Raw genomic sequence first — 22,783 nt, forward strand, 5'->3', positions numbered from 1 at the left:
ATATATATATATAACAAAATATCTAAATAAAGTAGAGGGAAGTTTTGGAAGCATGCAGGAGAAGTAAAAAGTAAGAAATAATGAAAAGATAAGTAACAATGTTTTTTATTTGTTTTTCTTTTATTTCAGATAAAAAAAATCATATGGAGAGTGTTGATTTCTGAAATGAAACACGAAACTTCTTATTTGGGATACACCTGTTCTTGGACATAGTTTAGCTCCTGGAGTCAGAGAACTAGTAATAAAACAGAAAGGATATATATATATATATATATATATATATATATATATATATATATATATATGGCCTGGCGCATAAAATTTGTGTATGTAGGGGGTATCCCTCTGCCCGGCCTGCACCCTCTCCAATCTGGGACCCCTTGGGGGATGTCTGACTGCTGGTTTAGACCCAACAGGGATCAGGCCTAAACCAGCAGTTGGACATCCCTCTCACAATCCAGGACTGCTGGCTCCTAACCACTTGCCTGCCTGATTGTCCCTAACTGCTTCTACCTGCCAGCCTAATCGCCCCTTAACTGCTCCCCTGCTGGCCTGATTGATACCTAACTGCTCCCCTGCCAGCCCAATCGCCCCCACCTGCCCTCCCCTGCCGGCCCAATCACTCCCAACTGCTCTCTCCTGCTGACCTGTTCACCCCCAACTGCCCTCCCCTGCTGGCCTAATTTCCTACAACTGCCCTCCCCTGCTGGCCTAATTTCCCACAACTGCCCTTCCCTGCCGGCCTCTTGTGGTTACCATCTGGTGGGGGCCATCTTGTGATGACCTCATGGTGGCCATCTTGTGACAACGTCGTGCAGCACCACCTAGGCTTTTATTATATAGGTTATATATATCCATATATGCAAGCACTCTGTCTCTTAACAGCGAATGGAAAGAGAATGTTTACATTGCAAACAATATCTAGTTGCTCATTTCCATGAACTGGGAAGAAATAAAAGTTAATTTTATCCTATATAATAAAAAGCTTACTTATATGCAAACTGACTGAATGGTGGAACAACTGGTGGCTATGACATGCACTGACAACCAGGGGTCAGACGCTCAATGCAGGAGCTGTTCCCTGGTGGTCAGTGCACTCCCACAGGGGGAACGCTTCTCAGCCAGAAGCCAGGCTCATGACTGGTGAGTGCAGCAGTTGTGGCAGGAGCCTCTCCCGCCTCCTTGGCAGCTCTAAGGATGTCCAACTGATGGCTTAGGCCTGATCCCATGGGGAGTGGGCCTAAGCTGTCAGTCAGACATCCGTGGAGGGCTCCTGGGACTGCAAGAGGGTGCAGGCCAGGCTGAGGGACCCCCTCAAGTGCATGAATTTTGTGCACCAGGCCTCTAGTTAAATAATATTATTACTTTCCTCAGGTCATGATTCAGCACTGACACCAAAGCCATTTTTTCAGGAAATGTTTTTTCTGACTAATTCCTTAGCAACAAAGACCATAGCAACACCAAAGGAGGCCTCAGTAATGTGAACCTTCTGAGGGAACTTTGATTGATATTACAGAACTGGTGTCAAGAGTAAGACTCCTAACAGTGGCTATGACCTCTGTCATCGTCTTTCATTTTTCTAAGGAGACATTACAACTGCTTTTTCACCCAGTAGTAACCTATGCCAGAGATAAGATTTTTTTCCCTGAGTTACAGAAAAGAGGAAATAGATGTATAGCAAAATGAAGGGATAAGATGTTGTTGGTTCTTAAGCAAAGAAAGGGCTTTAGATGAGATTATCTGCTCCCTTAGAACCTTTTGGGTTGATTTTTTTTTTAATTAATAAAATAAACTAGGCAACAGATTCACATACATAGTTAATATTTATTATATGAAACAATAAAATGATTAAAAGATTGCTAAGGATTTATTTACAATTAATTAAATCTTATTTTTAACGATTCATATTTGTGTGGTTTATGAGGAAAAAATACAAACATTACTCAAAAGGTAAACTGATCAACTAATCACAAGACTGATTTTAAGTAAATATGTAGCATTTCAACATATATCCTATTTGCTTATATATTTTTTTGTTAACCCTCAACTGAGGATATTTTTCCCATTGATTTTTAGACAGAGTGGTAGGAAGGGGGAGAGACTGAGAGAGAGAAACTTCAATGTGAGAGAGACACATGTATTGGTTGCCTCCTGCATGTGTTCCGACAGGGGCCTGGAATTGAGCCTGCAAGTGAAGTGCATGCCATTGATTAGAATGGAACCCGGGACCCTTCAGTCCTCAGACTGACACTCCTACCACTGAGCCAAACCAGCTAGGGCAACATGTATTATATTTTCAAGTTTTCCATTTGCTTTAGATTAAGGATTAGTCACAATGTTTTCTGTGATTACAAATTTGCAAATCCTTGGGTATGCAGTGCTTGTGTGGGAAGGTGCCTTGCTTTTATCCTTTATATACCATCTATCTTGTATAAGCATCTGAATATAATTCAAATTGACTTTCTTTTTTTAGTTGAGAGCAATACTCTCAGTTTATACTGTAAACTATGGCACAAAAAAATCTATTTGTAGCGGAAGCTTGTTGGAGATCAATTCCACACAGTCTCAACCATTTTCCTCACTTTCTCTTTATTATTGAGGTTGAAAATCTGAGTAATTGCTTCTCCAGCCTCCTTTATCATGCAGTACACTCTGGCTTCTAAAATGCAAGCAGAAGAAGGCTGAAAGTTTTTAGGAAAGTGCCTGTTTTCCTTGATAAAATAGAATGGTAACTATTGGCACAACCGCCACCAAACTGCTTTTGTCCCCTCTTTCATCATTCTTTTCACCTGAAGACACAGCAGCAATCTTAAGTCCATGAATCAGAGGCCCAGGGAAATGGCATTGTTAAGCAGCTAAAACTACACCAGCAGTTTCTCCTTCCAGGCTTCTTAAGGGAGAAAAAAAATGTAATTTGTTTTAAGGTTCTTAACACCTAATTTTCTATCATTGCAGGCTAGATATGCCTTATTAATTCAACATACTTATTTGGTTTTTTTTTTTTTTTTAATTAAATCTTTATTGTTCAGATTATTACATTTGTTCCTTTTTTTTTCCCCCCATAACTCCCCTCCTCCCAGTTCCTGCCCCACCCTCCGCCCTCACTCCCCACCCACTGTCCTCATCCATAGGTGCACGATTTTTGTCCAGTCTCTTCCCACATCTCCCACACCCCTTTCCCCCCCAAGAATAGTCAGTCCATTCCCTTTCTATGTCCCTGATTCTATTATAATCAACAGTTCATTCTGTTCATCAGATTATTTATTCACTTGATTCTTAGATTCACTTGTTGATAGATGCATATTTGTTGTTCATAATTTGTATCTTTACCTTTTTCTTCCTCTTCCTCTTCTTAAAGGATACCTTTCAGCATTTCATATAATCCTGGTTTGGTGGTGATGAACTCCTTTAGCTTTTCCTTATCTGTGAAGCTCTTTATCTGACCTTCAATTCTGAATGATAGCTTTGCTGGATAAAGTAATCTTGGTTGTAGGTTCTTGGTATTCATCACTTTGAATATTTCTTGCCATTCCCTTCTGGCCTGCAAAGTTTCTGTTGAGAAATCAGCTGACAGTCGTATGGGTATTCCCTTGTAGGTAACTCAGTTTCTTTCTCTTGCTGCTTTTAAGATTCTCTCTTTGTCTTTTGCTCTTGGCATTTTAATGATGATGTGTCTTGGTGTGGTCCTCTTTGGATTCCTTTTGTTTGGGGTTCTCCGAGCTTCTTGGACCTGTAAGTCCATTTCTTTCACCAGGTGGGGGAAGTTTTCTGTCATTATTTCTTCAAATAGGTTTTCAATATCTTGCTCTCTCTCATCTTCTGGCACCCCTATAATTCTGATGTTGGTACGCTTGAAGCTGTCCCAGAGGCTCCTTACACTATCCTCGCATTTTTGGATTCTTTTTTCATTTTGCTTTTCCGGTTGGATGTTTTTTGCTTCCTCGCATTTCAAATCATTGACTTGATTCTTGCGCTCCTCTGGTCTGCTGTCGGGCGTCTGTATAATATTCGTTATTTCAGTCTGTGTGTGCTTAATTTCTAGTTGGTTCCCCAATATAAGATCGAGGGTCTTATTAGTTTTCGTGTAGATCTCATTAAGTTTATCGGCAGCTTCTAAACAGTTCTTGAGAGACCTTAAAAGTGTGGTTCTGAACTCTATTTCTTCCATTGACAATTTTGTCCCGTTTCTTTGTCTCCGCATTTTGTTATGCTTCCTTGGTGCACCCCCTAGTGGTCTTTGTTCGCAGTCTTATAGATAAATCTTGATTGTTGTAGCTAATTCCAGGGAGGGTTTGACCTCCAGGCCAAGTGGCTATGAGGATCAGCTGTGTCAGCAGTGAGAGAACTTCTGTCCTCTAGGGAGGTGCTAATCTAGCCTTTGCCTGAGGCTATCCGGCAAATGCCTTTGCCTGAGGCTATCCGGCAAATGCCTCTGTGCAGGGCTTGGGCGGGGCGGGTCGCACAGGATCAACAGGGTGGGCCGGAGAGAGCAGTTATGGCGGCTCTCAGTCCTGTCCCAAGGGGCTCTGCCTCTCTGAGTCCCAGCACCCGCTGCAAAGCTCGGAGAGAAAGCTGCACTCGCTCTGACCGAAGCCAGGCAGTCCCGCTTCTCCCGTTTGAGTCTGGGTCCCTAAAGACTCGCCCGGATCTGGTGCTCAGAGTCTGCGACTCCCTCCCGATTGAAAACAACAACCGCGCCCTCCGCCGCCAGCCCGCTCCGCGCACTCCGCACCTCAGAATTTGACTTCAGCACTGCGCCTCCTCTGAGTGTCCGTATGCGTTTCTCTTTCCTCCTAGTTGTAGGACTTCCACTCAGCCAGCGTTCCTGTGGTTCTGGGTGATGTCCCTTCCGTTTTTTGGTTTCACTTTTGAAGTAGTTGTTCAAAGCAGCAAACTCCGGCGTTAACCTATGCCGCCATCTTGGTTCTCCTACTTATTTGGTTTTTAATGAGTGATTGACGCATGGTTTTCTGTATATTGGTTTATTCTTCTTGCATAGATCATAATTTTATAAAGAGAATTTTGGTTTTCTTTTGTTTGTCCAAAGAGCTGCATAGCAGACTAGACAGACACTTGGCAAGTGTAATAAATAATTTGATATTACAAAAAGCATGGATTCTTAACCTCAGCACTACTGACATTTTGGGCTGAATAACTTTTTGTTAGGGTAGGAAAAGGGACTGCCCTATGCATTGTAAAAAATTTAGGACCACCAGTAGCATTGCCCTCCCAGATCAAATAACAAAATCTCCAGATATGCCAAATATTCTCTGTGGGGAAAAATAAATAAATAAAAATCACTCCAGTGAAGAACCAAAATATCTAAAGTATTTGGATAAGATAATAATGAGGGAAGCCAGGCAGCAGCTTTGGGTGGGGGAGGGCCCCTGTGGTTGTTTTTAAGTGGAAATACATCTTAGAGATGCTCTTAGGACTCCCCAGGGCTTCATCCCAATCTCAGACTGGTTTCCATGGAGATAAGGCACTGAGGCTCCCTGTGAGGTTGGAGAGCACCTCATGGGTCTCCAGTTTGCATCTATCCACCCCCAACTCACCCCCACCTCAGCCCTGTTGGCAGCAGCACCACTGAAATGCTGTGTTTCCACCTAATTCTGGGCATATCAATGAGTCTTTCAAAATCTTTGATCATTAAAAATAAATATTTTTTAAATGACAGAATTAACCTTTATGTTTTTATTCTGTAGTGTATATGGTAACTATTGTCTGTATTGAAATTAGTTTTACAGTATTATATTTTGATCTATGAAATTGCTTTCTATAAATGATGCAAAATAAACTTTAAGTGAAACTTGCAAAGAAATGCTGAAGTGTAAGTCTGTGTTTATGTGACATGAAAAGCACAGGTTAAGTCTGCTAAAAATAAACATTGAATCAGTTTTAAATAGTTGTTTGGCATTGCATAGCATTCAGGGATCACAAAGGGACAAACCTAGATGATATCAATGACCAAGTAGGGAAAGGAAATCTGTGGCACAGCTTTAGAATTTCCACTCCAATTAGAGACCTGTAGTGTTGGAGATCAACCCAACACATTATTCCAGCTACAGGTACTGAAACCCAAATAATATTTAGGTATATTCAGCTGCCCTTTCCCAACTCCTACATAGTTTTGTCTACAGGGGGCTACATAACTATTACATGTTTAACTGGATGCTTTGGCATTAACTGTCAGCCTTTGGTTCTATTGTCTTTGAACTGGCTCATGTGGACAATGTATATATTTAAACTATGCTTTAAACTGTGTACCAGGAAATAATTTATTTTTCACCTAGATGCTAGGCTGTGCATTTTAGTCACAGAGAGACAATAATTCTCAAACCAATCCCACAGATATTCTACTCCAGTTAAATACAATCATAAAATACGTTACTGGTAGATGATGATTTCAAATGGTGTTTAGCCTTAGCTGGTTTGGCTCAGTGGATAGAGCATCAGCCTGTGGACTGAAGGGTCCCAGGTTTGATTAAGGTCAAGGGCACATGCCCAGGTTGCTGGCTAGATCCCCAATTGGGGGCATGCAGGAGGCAGCCAATCAATGATTCTCATCATTGATGTTTCTATTTCTCTCTCCCTCTTCCTTCCTCTCTGAAATAAATAAATATATATTTTAAAAAATAACCTAAGCAATAGGAGTAACCATAAAAGATTCAATTGAAGCATATTGACCCTAGTTCAATATTATTATTATGTAAAGTTGTGTTTTTAAAACAACTAAAACCAATGTAACTCAAAGAAGTCATTAGTTGTTTGTTTTTTTAATCTATTTTAACCTAATATCATCAAGGAGCAACTTTTGAGAATAAATTAAACAATTTAAAAATTAAATTATTATTAACATTTCATATTCAATTGATTAAAATTCTAATGGAATTTGTCTAAAGACAGAAACAGGCAAATATAAAATGATCAGAACAGGAGTGTTATACATTTAAGCTGCTATTAATACAGTTAACTCTCTGAATTGAATGTGTATCTATGCAAATACAGCAGGCTGGATCTTCTGCCATGGACTTTTAGATCTTTTTGTTGAAGTGTCATTGGAACCACAGCTTTTCTTTTTTCTCTCTCCTTTTTAAATTATTATACTTCCATTGATTTCAAAAAACAACAGGTGTTTCCCAATCTTTGATATTATTGTAGCTGCTCTTGGTACTCAATCCATATCCCTTTGGAATTTCCTAGTCCAGTGCATGCCATGTTTGGAGGACAAGTATGCCAATTTTCTCCTTTTTCAGGGTAGCATAACATTGAAGCATCTTATACAGGTCTTACAAAGTAAACATCAAAGTCAAGCTTCAGTCGGGCATAGCAGTAACCTATTAATATCATAGCCTTCCTTGGGTCCCTTCCATTTCCTGACTTACTTTCCAAAGCCCCGTCAGTGCTTCCTGGGAGCTCCCCCCAAACTTCTTGGTTCAAGAGCCCAATATAAGTAGGAATAGAATACTTTATTATTCTATAAAGAAGTATGGACATTTTATTAAACTTAGTTTCTATTCTAAATGCACATCATAATTTACAAACTATGATTTATAAAGTGATTTTAAGTGATGATTGCTTGGAGATCTTACACTGTAGAATAGGAACAATAACAGTAATAATAGGTGTAAGGTTCGAGGAGCAGGAGACAAAGTCAGAGAGCCAGGCAAGTCAAAAAGGAGGAGCTTTAATCTGCACTCCCCGGAAAGGTTCACGGGTGCAAGGGCGGGGCCAGTGAAGTCGTGCCAAAAGGGAGTGGAGGCACTTTTTTTTTTTTTATACAGCTGTTCAGTGAGGGCAGGGGAGCATGAGCTGTGGGAGTATCCACGGCGGGCAGGTCTGTTACGGGTTCCAGGAAGGAACCAGTATCTGCGTCACCATTGCCTTGCAGTTGCATGCATGGGCTCCTGGACTTCCCTCCCACCTAACAATAGTAATAATAAAAATAATAATAATCACAGTAAATTATACAATTAACTTCAGTTCAAAGCAACACATTCAAATGTTGCAAGTGTTAAAAATAATTTAAGCATCTATAAAATAAAAGGAAACTTCTCAATGGAATCATCAGGAAAAACATTAAACCATTCTTTTATTCAACATTTGCTTAGCATTTCATACGAAGCAGGCACCAAACTAGGAGGGGTGAATAAAAAAACGGTAGTGAAGTGACCTTCCTCTTTTGTGTTTGGCACAGACATGGTTTAGGACACTCATGTATTCACATTTATTTAGCAGAAATCATTTATTTGACAATATTATAAAAAAGATCAGCACAGAGACAAAAAATAAAGAAGGGAGAAAGAATAACTTCATAATTTATCAAGATATAAATTGCAGCATTTCATTTTTGAACTACAACCAAAGCCGCTGCAATGATTTCAACTAAGTCAAAAGATATACTAGTATTTTCAAAGTGTCATATGAATTCAAATATAAATGTTTGTTTTATTCTAGATTAAAAGGAATATAGATCCTAGATGTTTTACTGTTAGTGATCACATAAACCTGCAAGAATTAAAGCTCAGAAAAACAGAGCCCTCTCCAGTGGATTTTATGACTGAACTGGCTAATTTACTGTCCTATAAAAACAATAATTAAAATTTGAAAGAAAGAAAAGAGGTAGCTGAATGTAAAACAAACTTTGATATCAATATCTAGGAAAATGTTAGTATGATAGTAAGTGAATCCTAGAATTTTGAGTAATTTAATAGGGTACGTTTTAGAACAAGTTACATGTATCTGGTCAAATTATTTGAAACACACACTTAATGTATTTCATTAAGCCTGCTACAATATTTCCATATCCACAGAGTTCTCAGACATATCAAAATGAAACACACTGAATAAGAAGTACTAAATCTTTCAGTGACATTTAATTTCTCTGTATGATTTGGGCAATACTTCTTATACATCTCCAGTCGAATATTTTCAAATGTAACAAGTAATGCCAGTTGTTCTTTTGTTTCCAACTTCGGTTTTTTCATCTTGAAATGTTAATGTTAGGTCCCATCAGATTTCTTTTTCTTATTTTTTTAGTACCATAGTAGACAGACAATATTGATACCGAATTTTTGGACTGGAACCCGGATTTTTTGTCCGCCGGAATCGAAGAATGAATCCACGGACAGAAAGTGGTATGGCAAAGGTGGAGATTCATCGAAGAACAAGTACAGACTCCCACGTAGGGAGGGGGAAGAGTCCCACAGAACTGACTCCAATCTAGGGAGGTGGGGGAAAGGGTCCCACTGAGTCCCTTTTCCCTATGGCTTATAAAGGCTGCAGTTCCTGTGTCCTGATATCCCCTCTGATTGGTCAATATTCCCCTTCACTATAGTGATTCCTGAGGCCCTCCTTCCTCATAGTCCTTCCATTCCTCTGGGCTTTCTTCTTTTCCATCTGAATGAAGAGCTTCCTTCTCTTTATTTTGTAAATATAGACCTTTCCTGGCTACTTCCCTTGTCTTATGTAAATGCAACTGTGGCTGCTCCCTTGTCTTATGGAGATGTAACTGCACCTGGCTTCCTTGTGTTATGGAAATGTACCTTCTCCCAGTCTGTGGCCCTGTGTTTTTTTCCATGGACCCCAATTCTAAAAAAATCCCTAAGCCTGCCTATATTTTCCCCAAATTCTTGCTTCAATATGAGGCATGATTTATAATTAGAAAAAGCCCTAAGCCACTAAAAAGTAGTAATACTTATATGTATGATTGCATTTAATGCCTTTGAAAGCATCATCATATAACCAGAAACTATACATTTTATAGTATGTCTGTGGAAAATTTCTCAGTATAATTTAAGGTATCATGATTGAAGTTTTTCATCATCTCCACTGACCTCTTGTCTTATTTTGATATTCTTTCTTCTTGGTAATTTCTTTTTATTTATTGATAAATATCTGCTAAGCAAATGGTTATCTCATAATATGGAAATTTGCATACAATGAGGGATATGACAGCATCTCAAATATTATAATGTCCTTTAGTTGCTTTACAATTTAAAAAAAACAACACACATTTTGGATTTCAGGTATTGTAAATTAACACAATTTGGTGTCTATAACGTGAAGTTTTGCATAAGCAAGTTGCTAATAAACCCTAAAAAAGGCAAGATGGGTTTCAGAAAGAATAACAAGCACTATGTGTTAAATGATTTAAAAAAATTTTTTTTCTTTAATCCAATCTTAATAGGAGACTATATTTCTCAGAAGCTTTCTATGATCTTTGCATTTAAATGCCATCATGCTGCTACCTGCAAGTGTGCTTGGTGTTTGGGAATTGAAACACTCAACGCAAGTGGGTAACCACTTAACCTCAATACAGACTGAGCTACAAAAACTAAGAGGAAGGAACCCCTCCAGGCCTTTTGTTTCTAATGAAATCATTGAGTGATAGGATTTCACATTGTCACAATACAAAAAGTGCTGCTCTTTATTCATTGACCTTAATCCAAACAATCCATAATGAACCTCCTTTTAAGAGTGTTGATTGTACCATTAGTTATATTGGAAGCTTGTTGGTTCAGACACTGTTAATTGCCTTTAGACATGCTACTTAGCTTTCTGATAGTACACATTTTTTTACTTAATAGATGTTCTTTATTAAGTGAAAAATCAACCAGTTTTTCTGCTCTTCAATCAGGAGCAATCAATATTTCTTGAGACTGAGAAAATCAAACAAGACTTTTCCCCAAACTTTTATTTTGTGAATTTTTGTATGAACAAAAGTTGAAGAAATGGTATATCAAACACTGTATATTCCTCATAGAGGTTCACAAATTTTTAACAATGTTTTAGATTTTGCTACATTTAGTCTCCATTTAATTCTCTACATCTTCTTTCTTGTTTAAATTTGAGAGCAAGTTGTAGATCTCATCATTTTTCTCCATTAAATTCTTTAGAATACATTCCTCCATTACCTCAATACCATAATCACATTCAAGAAATTTTACTAATATATCCTATCTAATAAAGAGGGAATATGCTAATTGACCCTCACACCATTGCAAAGATGGTAGCACCCACAGCCAATAAGGAGAAAATATGCTAATTGATTGCCCCACCCTCTAAGATGGTGGCACCCACAGCCAATAAGGAGGAGATATGCTAATTAACTACCCCATCCTCAAAGATGGCAGCACCCACAGCCACAAGATGGCGGTGCCCAGTCCCCTTAGCTTCACTGGAGCCTTGCCATGTGCCTGCCTCCGGAGTCCCCCAGTCTCCTCATCCCCCCAGCCGCCCAGGGCTGGTCTGAGGTGCAGGCAAGCATTGGATGGCAGCTTCCCAGCCACCCAGGGCTGCCTGAGGCTCAGGTAACCAGGGCTGGCCAAGGCTTGCGCTGCCAGCAATGGCAGCAATAGAGGTGTGATGGGGCATTGCTTTCCCCTGATTGCCGGGTCGCCTCCCGCCCTGAGGGCTTCCGGACTGTGAGAGGGGGCAGGCCGGGCTGAAGGACCCCTCACTCCAATGCATGAATTTTCATGCACCGGGCCTCTAAAATATATATATATATATATATATATATATATATATATATAGTATTTGGGAATTGAAACACACACACATATATCTATCTATCTGTCTATATATATATAGATATATTTGTGCAGTATATACTCATATATATCCTATATAATAAAAGCTTAATATGCTAAGTGTGCGACCATTCGACCAGACGCTATGATGTGCACTGACCACCAGGGGGCAGATTCTCCGACTGGTAGGTTAGCTTGCTGCTGGGTTCTGGCCCATTGGGACTGGGCAAGATGGGAGGGACATGCTCTGGAGCCCTCCCATAGTCCCTCCCCGGCTCTGATCATGCACTAGTGGGGTCCCTCAGCCTGGCCTGCACCCTCTCGCAATCTGGAACCCCTTGGGGGATGTTGGCGAACCAGTTTCTTCTTGATCCCTGCAGGCCAGGCTAAGAAACCCCACTGGTGCATGAATTCGTGCACTGGGCCTCTAGTATATAAATATTTCTTTTTATAATATCTTTCTTTTTTTTGGGGGGGGGTTCATCTTTATTTATTTATTTATTTTTTCCAATTAGAGTTGAGGTACAGTATAGTTTCAGGTGCACAACTGAGTGATTAGACATTTATATACCTTAAAAAGTGATCATCCTGATAAACCTAGTACCATTTAGCACCATACATAATGCAATATCTTTCATGAAATTGACAGTATGTGAATCTAAGCCAATTAACTTACAGAAGTTATCATATTTAACTTTATCTGATTATTTCGACATTAGATTCAGGATATGCACATGTACACACTCATTCAACTATATTTTGCAATACTACTCTAAATAAGGTGTTTTCCATTTTATTACATGGAAAGGCGCACAAATATGAGAAGGTTTCTATTATCAGAAATGTTAATTTGATCACGTGTATTGCCATCTTAAAGATAAATTTCACTCTTATCATTGTAGGGGGTAATATTATTGTTATTTGGTCTAGATTTTAAATTTATTTGCATTTCAAATTAATTTGTTTGTTACAATTATAAATTTTAATTGTTAAAATTAATATTATGGATTTTTCCATATAATTCTCATAACTTTGCCTAATAAATTCTGATATGTAGTTTTCTCTTTATTGTATTTTGTAAATTCTTCAATCCCAGTGTATAGTTTGTGGTTCTCCCAGATGACATGTAGTAGAGAGATTATAAATTTCAAAGGGGAAGAATTTCCTTCTCTTTTGTTATTAATATGCAGTTCATGACCTTCCGATGAAATAAATTTTATTTTTATTGTCTGGAAGCTGTGGATCTTGTTTAGGTTTTTCTTAGGTGACCTCACACATACTCAGCTTTCAGGAGTGATCCATGTACATTTGGATGAAATAAGGAAAATGAAAGTGCATAAAATAAGATAAGGAGAAATGTAAGCATGAGCTATTTACCATTTTCCTTCCACAAAGAGCAATGCTTATAGAAATGAGATTATAGAAATAGGAGAGGTTGATTCTATCCTCATTATACAGCTCCTATGGGGTGTTGATACCAGGTCTCCAGGTGGTATTTTACATGATTAATCTGTTACATATCAAAGGCACATATTTACAGTTCAAGCAAAAAAGTTTTGTCCTAGCTCTGTATGGGTTCATCTTTAGAAACGATGGAGTAGCACCTGAAGAATACGATTAGTGCCAAAATTATGCCAAATATTTGTACATGATCAGATTTTTATCAGACTTAATGCATAATATTAAGGCAATATCTAACTATTGACTTATTAAGAATGACTAGTTCTAGAGTTCTCAAAAGCATTGGCTTAAAAATATCTAAGATTGTTTTTACAGTGACAGGAAGTATAGTAAAGGGATTATAACAAACCTATCAATCAAAGTAATATTAGTAATGGGATATATCAATAAATTATCCCTGAAATGGTTAGCTTCACTATGGCATTATCAAATACTATGACTTCTCAAACCAGGATGGGTATATAATAGTTTTAAAAATAACAATTTTTCATAAAGTCATGGGTGTTAAAAATGAGCAAAAATATACTGGTGACATGGCCCTTGGGATTCGAACCCATGACCCTTTAGTCCTCTGGTCAACACTCTTAACTATTGAGCAGTACTGGCTAGGGCTCTAAATCTATTTTAAATAGTAATGTGTCCCATGCTTATAATACTTTAAAGACAACATAGGCTATTAATGCTGAGAAATTAATCAGCACTTTGCCATTTATAATACAAATGTAAGCACAAGGCCATCTTGACACGCTTGTATGAATATTAGCATTAACATAAAATAAATAAACATAAATTATGTTCACACTGTTTATTCATGGTCTTCTCCAGTATATAACAGACCCCTGGGATTTTTAAAGAGACAAGTATTTCTACCATCCAAACTTTTTAAGAAACACTGGTTGAAATTAAGATAATAATCTCGAATGATAGAAAGAAAAGTCAAAACAAAATCTTATTATATTTTTAGATAAAATACACTCATATAATATATATATATATATATATATATATAGAGAGAGAGAGAGAGAGAGAGAGAGAGAGAGAGAGAGAGAGAGAATATGCAAATTAGGCCAGGACTCCGTTATGGGTCACGACCAGACAGGAGGAGGTTGCAGGTGAGTCCCAGAGCGGAGATGGAGCCGGAGACAGAGGGCCGCCAAGCCGCCAGGCCCTGGCTTGGGCTGGCCCGGGAGCTGGAGCAGACACAGACAGGGACAGGGGGCTGGCCGCAGCCTCCGTGGCGGAGCGTAGGCCCGGAGAGCAGACAGTGGGCCTGCCTCTCACAGAAGCAGCACAGATCCCTCCCGCCTCCTGCGGAATCAGCACGGGTCCCTCCCAGCTTCCGCGGAAGTGGCGTGGCTCCCTCCCGGCTCCCATGGGTGCCGGCGGTTCACGTCTGCCTCCTGTGGAAGCCACATGACTCCCCTGGAAGCCGCATGGTTCCCGTGCTGTAGTTCCTGCCAGCTCCGTAGAAGCGGCAGGCGGCCTACTGTGCACGATATCCCACGAGGGGCTACTAGATATAAAATAAAGCCCTGGCCGGCTTGGCTCAGTGGATGGAGTGTCAGCCTGCAGACTGAAGGGTCCCAGGTTCGATTCCGGGCAAGGGCACATGCCTGGGTTGTGGGCTCGATCCCCAGTGGTGGGTGTGCAGGAGGCAGCCGATCAATGATTCTCTCTCATCATTGATGTTTCTATCTTTCTCTCCTTCTCCCTTTCTCTCTGAAATCAATAAAGAAATATATTTAAAAAAATAATAATAAATAAATAAATAAATAAATAAATAATAAATAAATAAATAAGAATCTCCAAGCTCTCCACTACTGGTAAGACCGTAAGTTGGTCAAAGAAAGATCATTGAACATAATTGCTATAAATTATTCAGGAAAAAAAGTACAATGCTGAAGACCAGATCTTCCTTGGAGCCATGTCAATTAACCCCTCACTTTAGCATTTCCCAGATGATATCCAAGATTCCTTAAGTCTGAAATCAATTTGAGGACATCATAATATGCTTGGTAGCATGGCTGTTTGGGCAGTGCCCTTACTGAAACATTGGTCAACGTTATCCAGTGTAGTTCATCTCTGTCAGTGGTTCTTAACCTTTCTGGGGAAATCGCCTACATATCATTTTCCCAAAGCTATGAGAGCACAAGGGTAAGCATGAGCATCACCTTCTTCTGAGCATAAAGAAAATAAAAGAGCCAGGGAGTGGATCAGCTTTCCGCTATTCTCCTAACTGCAGAGAGGGTTTTAGGGAGAATGAGAAGTACATGTAACAAATAACTTCAAACTTGTAAGGGTCATTTGAAGATTGCCTGGGAGATCAGTTACGTTGGGGAACTTTACATGAAGAAAATAAAACAGTAGGGAATACAAATATCATTTACTCTTTTTTTTTTTATTGCCCCCACCCACCCACCCACCCACTGCCCTTTCCCTGCTAATAGGACTCTCAAATATCATTTACTCTTTAGCTGTAAAAAGTATAAATGACCTTTAATATCCACCTTCTTACAACTTAACTGTTTAGAACATCCTATATAATAAAAGCTTAACATGCAAATCGACAGAACAGCTGGACAGCAGAATGGCCATCTGGACGACCATCTGGATGGCCATCTGGGACCATGCTATGACACCCACTGGCGCCAGGCCCGTCAAGGCGGATGCGATGCAATTGGTCCAGGGACTGGCCATTGCCCCATGATCACCCTGCAGAGGGAGGCCTAGGCCACTGACCCGCAGGCTGTGGCAGGTGGGTGGGGCCTCCTTCTGCGAGGGAAGCCCAGGTCACGGGTGCCAGAGGGAAGCCGGTGCTGGCAACTGGGGAAAGGAAGGCCTACTTTTGCACAAATTTTGTGCATTGGGCCTCTAGTATAAATTAAAAAGAAGAGAGAAAGAGCTTTGGTTTCGGAGTCTGCCAATGTGGTTCAAGTTTCAGTTTGATCACTCCCTGGGCAACATTGTATTAACTTTGTTTATACAATGTTAAATTTAAATTTACCTGTAAATTAGTATAATAATTATGACTTGTTGTCAATATTAAAATATATTATTCATGTAACATACAACACATGTCCTGGCATGCATTATGTCCTCAGTAAATAGTAGCTTTCATTATTAAAACCACAGTTTGATGGACACATTCATCGTTCTGCTCAGAAACTTTCATTCATTTATTTATTGAGTGTCCTTCCAAGTGCCACACTCTGTTAGGCATGGGGATACAGCAGTGAATAGGACAGGTTCCTTTGCTCTAAGGAGCCTAGATGTTAGCAAATAAGACATTTAAAATATTAACACAAAATTATGGTTTTGCACAGCCACAAAATTCCTGTAAGAAAAAACTACAAGATTCTCTGAGAGGAAATAACTGAAAGATGTTTGAGGTCATGCAAAGAAAACTATGTTCCTCAGTCAGTTTAAAGTAGAGGAGAGGCAGGACAGCAAACATAGAAGGTGAAGTAGTGGGCAAGGACCAAACATAAAATAGAAGAGGGATTTTGATGAGAAAGGAGACGAAAGCAATGTAACTGTCCTTCTTCCTTACCTACAGGACCTCACATTAGCAAGAAAGAAAATGAAAATGGGTTCTCAAATAAGTTATTAAGATACTAGAGGCCCAGTGCACAGATTCGTGCACTGGTGGAGTCCCTTGGCATGGCCTGCGGGGATCAGGCCGAAACCAACAGTCCAACGTTTCCTGCCACTCCTGCTCATCCTGGCCCCACTGTGCCTGCTGACACCGATGTCTCTCAGGAGGCTTGCTGCCGCTCCCCTGTGGCCTCTGGGCTTCGGCGGCCAGCTGTGAGCCCTGCGCCTGGTGCCTCTCAGTAAGCTGAGCGGCACTCCCGCTGTGGGAGTGCACTGACCACCAGGGGCAGCTGCTGCATTAAGTGTCTGCCGCCTGGTGGTCAGTGCACATCATAGCAATCGGTTGAACTCTCGACCAGTTGAACAGTCACTTAGGCTTTTAAAAATATAGATTGGGAGTAAAGATGACTGAAAAATTGGAATGAATGGGAATATTTGAGTTATAACTAAATTTAAAGTATTTATATTTTCTGAAGATATTTATTAACATAGAACTAGGAATTGGAGAATATTAAAATGCATATGAAATAAGTATTTGTAGTGAACACCAAAACAAATTTCATTATCAGGACAGATGTATAAAGCACACACACACACACACACACACACACACACTTGCACATGTACTAACACATGTACACACACAATTATGCACATAAAATAATGCAGATTTAACAAAAAACATTTGTAAAAAGTAAGGCAGTGTATGGAAATTTCTTCTTGAATTTGGCTAACTATGTGATAAAAAGATTGAGACAGGGTAGACCTTTAGTAACCACAATTCTAGTTTCTATAGCTGAGGCTTTAGCTTCCAGTCCTTTCTGACCAGAGAGGAACTACACCTCCATGGGTTATCCCAGTTGCTGCATACAGCAAGGGACTCTCCACTGGGTGTGCCCTTCACATCCACACAAAACAATGCAGAGCCCATGCCTTCTCATTTCCTCCTTTACTGGGCTCTTGCACTGAGGGCCACCACGCTCCTGCCCTAATCATCCCAGGCCAGCTATCAGACAACTAGGTAGAATCCTAATTCTGATTAGACAGATTATTCTGCCTTGCCCATTCCTTCCCATGAAAACCAAGATAAAGGGTCCCCCCATGATTTCACACTCGTTCTCCCTGCCTATCACTAACAGGTGTTCTCTTGTGTAGCTCTATGTGGAGTGGCATAACCTCTTCTTTAGAACTACGGATCACCGATGGCAATCGTCTCTTTTTATCACTTGGCTTCACTGTACCTGAATATAATAAATCCTACATGCAAGACAGATGTATTTCATGCAGATTAATAAAAAAAAAGCTCCATCTAACTTCCTTATTCCACTCTTTTAGCCCCAGCATTTGGCCCTCCTTACTCTTAGGAGCAGTGCCAAAGAGTATATGTAAATAAAGGTGTAAAACTATACAGTGAATATTAGGTAAAAGGAAGACAGCTGGGAAAATGCAAAAAAAAAATAAATCCAATCTCCTTTGAATCACAGAGACGATTAACATGATTAAAAATTAATATCCATTTTTTTCTAATAAATACAGTGGTTAAAAGAATAAAAACATGTTCAAGTGCCTGTCTATATAAATCTAGAGGTTAAATTGTAAAGCTTCCCCCTTTTTTAATAGGTATAGATTAGAGCAGAGCAGAGCTATGAGAAAATTGGTGCTGGATACAGGAATAGCAAGATATTCAGTAAATGGAAACAGAGCTAATTAAAATTCAAACTGTTCCTTGAACAAAAGCACTATTGAATGAAGAAGCATGGCTACTGACAATGATAATTTTAAAATGTTTCAGTCATAAACACTTTTTCACATCACTTAAAATTACTGCTAGGAAAAATCATATTTGTAATTTTTAAAAGTTGGCATTTTAGTTAACAAGGTAATATTAAATCAATCAGCAAAAGCAGATTGTATACACAGATATGATGAACATAATGCTTTAAGATCAGGGACATCAGGATTAGGAAAAAAAATGTTCTGTTTGACTATTTAAGATGCCTACAGCACTGCCAGCTCATGATTGGTTCATTAGGAGGCCTTACACTAAACCGTGGCAGAACTATTGATTTGCTCTCAGATGTACTTTTAATAAGGTGTGGAATTTTTAAACTAAGACAAAACTATCCTTTCATAATATTTCTGTGAAAATACAGCAATTTATGTCATTGAAATATTTTAAACACCACAATACTTATAGAGGGATTTATCTCAATATAAAGGGAATTATCTATGTCAATGAATAGTAATGAATGTTCCTTTTTTATATTGGTTGCCTGATTTTTTTAGAATATTCAAATAACAAGTAAGAATAAATCATTTCCATTGGTTTTAGGTGATAAACACATTATTCAAAAGGTAACTGATCACATGAATAAGAATTCAGTTTAACATTTCCTCTCTAGTATCATACTGTTTATTTTTAATTTATGATTAAGAGATATCTTTCACACCATGAAAGCTATAGAAGCACTGACTTGGGAGATTAAGTTCCTACATTTCCAGTTTTTGAATCACACCACACTAATTAATTACTAGAGAGCTGTATATATATATATATATATATATATATATATATATATATATATATATATATATATATATTTTCCTCTTCTAAATCTGTACTTTGAAAGTAGTTACTAGTTAGGATTCTTGCTAGGTTTAAATGGAAATACAATGTAAAATACCTCATAACTAAAGTTATTAGAGCCCCCTTTTCATGCCCGGCCCCTCCCCACTTCAGTGTACACCAGCTCAACTTCCCATGCTAGCACCTGAATTTCCCTCTGTGGCTTTCCACGGCTAAGTCTGCCTCACTTCCTGTGTGATTCATTGGTTGTGCTAGGGGTAAATATCTTCAGGAACAGCCCTCCACACTGACTTACAGAATGGGTGTTTAAATAATCCAGCACTCTCACCCCTCATATGTGTTTACACAAGTTCTAGGGAAGCAATGAAAATAATCTCTAGCTGTTTAAGGTGGTAGCTAGCTGACAACAAAACCATGCCTTTCTTTTTTCCCAGGTCACTTTTCCACTCACCTAAAGGAACTTGGATTCTCATCTCAATGTTGGCATCTAGAGGACTTCATACTAATACAGTCATTATCTAGTGGTACTAGAAACCCGATTCCAGGGTAAGATTTTGAAATGGAAACAACAACACCATTACTGTTGGTAAGTAATGAATTGATAATATTTAACATGCTATAGCATCAAACTTACTAAGGTTTTTCACAGGTGCAGGAATTGGGATAAGATATAAGAGAGCAGGGATACATTTATTTATGCAATAGCTCTGGGTTTGAGCTATGTGGCAATGGTGGCAACTCAAAGGATAATGAGTGTTATCCAAAAACTGAAGATAGGGAATGTTAGACTCAAGTTAGTCAACCACCAATTTAAGGCATGAGATGTGAAAACAGAAGTCATGTAAAACTAGATTTCTACAGTGAGAGATAGATTAGCTTGAAACTTACACCCAGGACTTTAATTTTGGAGTAGCTTGGTCAGAAAGAAGGATGAAGTAATGACTAGTATTTTTGTGTGAAGTCCAAATTTGTATGTACAACTGCCTATTGGATGTTTGATGTCTTATCAGCATGGGCTATGTTTTAAAGTCACTCACCTGCTGACGCTGCCTAGAGAACAAAGTCATTCCATTTTTAAAGGAACAAAGATGGCCTGTTGGTAGATGGGAAAGGAAAATAATATAGGCAGTGGTACTGATCCACTGCAGATCAGTATTGACAGTAGAAAAGATTTTAAGGGAGGTAAATTCCCTAGTGTAATGGGTGATGATAAGATTTCAGAGTAGCAGAGGCCACATGGTAACCCTTACCAGTAAAGCAAAGTGGATATACTCTTCATAAGGAGCACGGTAGCTGCCACAGGTCTGTGACAGTGGCTGATAATCTATAGTATTCCAAAGACAACAGAGAGTGCTGCCAATGGGGATTTTGCTTGATTTATGTAACTAGAAAGAGCCAAGATCCAGTGAACAAAAGGCTGAGGTCAGTGCCTGCATTGTAAAATCATGATTATCAATTTATTTTTCAGATCTGGGCCATTTCTTTAAAATGGGCAGAATAAAATACCCTTTGATAAAAGACACTGCAGTGCCCATACCCCCAATCTTTCCCCATGTACCTGTGGCCATACTCATCCCAAATCAAAACATAATATCACCTCATCTGTATGACCAGAGAAATAAGTAGAGCAGGGGTGGGCAAACTTTTTGACTCGAGGGCCACAATGGGTTCTTAAACTGGACCGGAGGGCCAGAACAAAAGCATCGATGGAGTGTTTGTGTGAACTAATATAAATTCAAAGTAAACATCATTACATAAAAGGGTACGGTCTTTTTTTTTTTTTTTTTTTTTAGTTTTATTCATTTCAAACGGGCCGGATCCGGCCCACGGGCCGTAGTTTGCCCATGGCTGAACTAGAGTCTTTGAGGAATCCTATATAATAAAAGGCTAATATGCAAATTGACCAAACAGAGGAACAACTGGTCGCTATGATGCACACTGACCACCAGGGGGTAGTGCACTCCCACAGGGGGAGCACCGTTCAGTCAGAAGCAGGCTCATGGCTGCCTCTTCCACCTCCGTGGCAGCACTAAGGACCCCTTGGAGGATGGCCACCTGCCAGCTTAGGCCTGGGGAGAGCAGGCCTAAGCAGGCAGGCGGACATTCCCCGAGGGGTTCCAGACTATGAGAGGGTGCAGGCTGGGCTGTGGGACACCCCCTCTAGTGCACAAATGTCATGCACCAGGCTTCTAGTAATGAATATAATGTCACCCCAATTTTCCTGTTAGAATGGGTGTATGTGAAAGCCAGATAGTAAATGAAGTCCTGATCCAGATGTGTCTAACAGTGGGTTCAATGGGTCCATAGAACCACCCTGTAGTGATATCTCCAATTTCAAATACCTAATTTGTTAGTATATATTTAGCTGATGATATAATCATCACATTATTTTGCTTGACTATGGATTAAAGGTCTAATGGTTGGAAAATCAAATGGAAAGCCCTAAAATTATATTTGTCAGCCTACTCAACATAGTAAATGAGAAGAAATTGCATCTCAGGTGAAAGGGTAAAAATTAGTGATACCACCTGTGACTTTAATGATATTGGTTGGTTGTCTTGATATTACGAACATTTAGTCACCACTGGCTCTCAGTAATAATGGATTATGGTGGTTTAGTATAAAATGAATGAAGTTATATCACCACTTGCTATTGTTGGCTGGAAATGTTAAGTTTACTCAAAAAGGGCAACAGAGCCACTGGCACTTAGTATGTGGAATTTCATCTGACTATAGACTACGGCTTTTATTTTTTTAAATCCTAATAATGAGAAATGAGATGAAGCATTTTCCTTGCAGTTTTTCCCAACAGCTGTAATAACTTGTCTTATCTTTGTTACATTATAGACCCACGTTTTCTTGGTGGCATGTATATTTCAACAGACACAATCTGATCCGCCTTCATGAAAGTGGAGACATATTTTTCAAAAATTAAGAAACTTTGCACATTGGTGATGTTTTAGGGGTTTGATTATCTGAATATTACCTCCAAGATTAAGAACAATATATTACTCTTTTTAATTCCTAAGCATCCCCAACTCCCCTCAAAATAGGCATATTTTTTGGTAAGTCTCTTCAGAATTTGGATGTAGAAGATATTAATTTTTAAAAGTGATTTGTCATGCTATCATATTTGAATGGGATTCAGAGCAATAAAGGACTCATAGCAAAGAATGGAATAAAAGCAGGAACAATGAACAGCATAACAAATAGGAAATAGTAATATAAATTAACATATAATATACATCCAATTATACCAATAACTATTTCAGACATAAAGGTATAAATAATTCAATTAAAATACAAAGACTGTCAGAGTGGATCAAAACAAGGTCCAACTATATGTTGTCTATAAGAAACCCACTTTAACTATAAAGACACATGTAGATTAAAATGAAATGGATGAAGAAAAATATATCCTGCTAATACTAATGAAAAGAAAGCAAGAGTAACTACATTACTTTCAGACAGAGCAGACTTTAAAGCAAGGGATGTTATTCGGAAAAAGTAGGACATTACATAATGATAAAGGGTCAATTTTCCAAGAAGGCAAAACAATCCTTAACATGTATGTATATAAGTACAAAGCATCAAACTATGAGGGTAA

The sequence above is a fragment of the Myotis daubentonii genome, chromosome 3 (genome assembly GCF_963259705.1).
Source record: "Myotis daubentonii chromosome 3, mMyoDau2.1, whole genome shotgun sequence".
Lineage (NCBI taxonomy): Eukaryota > Metazoa > Chordata > Mammalia > Chiroptera > Vespertilionidae > Myotis > Myotis daubentonii.